The sequence below is a fragment of the Suncus etruscus genome, chromosome 7, assembly GCF_024139225.1.
Source record: "Suncus etruscus isolate mSunEtr1 chromosome 7, mSunEtr1.pri.cur, whole genome shotgun sequence".
NCBI lineage: Eukaryota > Metazoa > Chordata > Mammalia > Eulipotyphla > Soricidae > Suncus > Suncus etruscus.
This window is the reverse complement of record NC_064854.1, coordinates 38,507,911-38,510,562: the sequence shown is the minus strand read 5'-3', so window position 1 is coordinate 38,510,562 and position 2,652 is coordinate 38,507,911. Positions and strand designations below refer to the sequence as shown.

At 39.9% G+C, this 2,652-nt stretch overlaps 1 pseudogene; it reads right to left on the bottom strand.

Moving 5' to 3' along the window:
* Positions 1–234: 234 nt before the first annotated feature.
* On the bottom strand, positions 235–420 carry LOC126013523 (metallothionein-2-like; annotated as a pseudogene).
* Positions 421–2,652: the final 2,232 nt, after the last annotated feature.

Genomic DNA, 2,652 nt, shown 5'->3' with positions numbered 1-2,652 from the left:
TAAGTGAGCATAGTAAAAAAAAAAAGTTGTAAGGTAAATTATCAATTTTTCCCTTATTTTTTTTTACAGCTAACAATTTTTGCTTCCATTACTATTGCCCAGAATAGATATAGGAACCAGCAGATCAGGCCCACAGGAGTAAGCAGTAGTCTGTCTGCACTGCACGTTGTTCTATATACCCCTTGGGAGACACTTGGACACCCCTCCTCCGCTTCAGGCTCAGCCTTCCAAGCTTCAGGAACAGCAGCTGCACTTGTTCGATGCCCCTTTGAATGTGCAGCCCTGGGTACACTTGGCACAGTCCAGAGGGCAGCAAGAGCAGTACCTTTTCTTGGAGGAGATGCAATTGCAGTCTTTGCACTTGCAGGGGTCCATGTAGGAGCAGGATTCACCAGTGCTACAGGAACACTAGGGGTCCATTTGGCAGTGCAGGAATCAGGATGTTCAGAAGCTGGGAGATTGGATCAGGATGCTGAAGGCTAGAGGCTGGAGGCTGGAGGATCCAAGGGTTCCCTTGGTTTTGGAAGACTTAGTCAGCTCCCATATTTGAACAATAGATAAAAACCCAAGTATCTTGAAGAAATAAACAATAAAAATTATATTGGGATTCAATGAAAAGGAAACCAGAAAAATTTGATGAGAATGAATAATTATTTGAAAAGGCAAGGAAAATTGGTGAGCGTTAGCTAGATTAGTCAAGAAATTGAAGTCACCAGAGAGATAGTACAGCAATTAAGGCACTTGCCTTCCATATGACCATCCTGTTTAACACTTGGCACCACATATGGACCCCTACACCCTCCAGAAATTATACCTAAGTACAGAATGAAGGATAAACCCTGAGCACTGTTAGGTGTAGCCCATCCACCCCCAAATTTAATTAAAAACTTGAAAAGTTAATACCAGAATAAATGTGAAAGCATCACTACAGATTCTCCAGAAACTGGTAATAAGAAAGATACATAACCAATATATTCAACAAGTTGGTACCGACAATCCTATGAGAGATAGGCATTACTAACTGAACACAAAGAAACAAAAACCAATACTTGGGGCCAGAGGCAAAGTTGTTTTCAGATGAGATGAGGTTTCACAGTTGAGTATATATTGTATGCATGTATAGTTTGAGTTCACAAAACCAACCAGTCCAAACCAAACAAACAGAAAATTTCTAGGGGTTTTTTTTGTTTTTTTGTTTTTGTTTTTGTTTTTGTTTTGGGGCCACACCCTGTGGTGCTCAGGGGTGACTCCTGGCCGTCTGCTCAGAAATAGCTCCTGGCAGGCATGGGGGACCATATGGGACACCAGGATTCGAACCAACCACCTTAGGTCCTGGATATGCTACTTGCAAGGCAAACACCGCTGTGCTAACTCTTCGGGCCCAGAAAATTTCTAGTTTTGAAGAAATGAATTCTAACTTTATATTTTTCTACTGGGGATAGTGGGCATGCCTAGCATGTTTGAGATCCTGGAACTGCATGCTTCTGCAACCCCCTATGACATAACCAAATATAGCCCTGGTGTCATCAGGCCCAAACAGTGAGTCCTCAGGGAGTTCCCCTGAACCCATGAAACATCTGGCCACCATTGCAGAAAATAGTCCTCTAGTTTCCTGAGCACTGTCCTCAAAAATTCTTTTCTGGGTCAGAAAGATAGGTTGAAAAGTTGGAGATTTGCCTTACATGTGCAAGGTCCCCAGTTCTGTCTTCCACATCTCATGATCACTCAACCACAATCCAATAGAGCCCTGAAAGCCCCCAAGCACTGCAAAGGTAGCTCTGGTGCCCCCCCCAATAAGCTTAACAAATGACTGTAACACTAAACTAAAAAGACAGTTCACAGTGGGTAGTGTATTTGCTTTGCATGCAGCTGACCTGGGTTTGGTCCTCAGCATATATATATATATGGTTCCTCCTGCCAGGAATGATTGCTGAACACAGATGGAGGAATAAAGCCTGAGTGCCACTGGCTAGGATGTAGCCCAAAAATAAACAAGCAAAAACAGGCAGTTCAATGAAGAGCATCTTATGACAATATCACACCAAATAGATCATTTAATACAAATAGAGAAATTATTTTAAAAGAGCAAAATGTAATTTTAGAATAAAAATATAATAACCAAAATGAAAATGTATTCAAGAATTTCAATGATATATTTTAATCATTTTTAAAAGCAGTTTATTTATTTATTTATTTTGTTAATTGACTGGTTTTTGGGCCACACCTGGCGATGCTCAGGGGTTACTCCTGGCTCTGTGCTCAGAAATTGCTCCTGGCAAGCTTGGAGGACCATATGGGAATTGAACTGGGTTCATCCTGGGTTGACTAAATACCCTACTGCTGTGCTATTTCTCCAGTCCCCTTAATGAAATGTTTAAAACGATAAAATAATTAGTGAACTTGAAGATAGATTATGAAATCTAAGGAACAAAAGAGAAATAGTGAAAAATATAAACGGGCAAGTATAAGCTACCTTTACGATGAACCTGGAAATCAGTGCTAGAAATGCCAAAAGGAGAAAGAGGAGCAGAAAAAAATTGCTGGAAAAAATAATAACTTAAATTTGGTATATAACACCAAATTTATATATAATAATAAATTTAAATAGCTGGATAAATATAAATGAGAAAAGAATCAGAAGTAGTAAATACA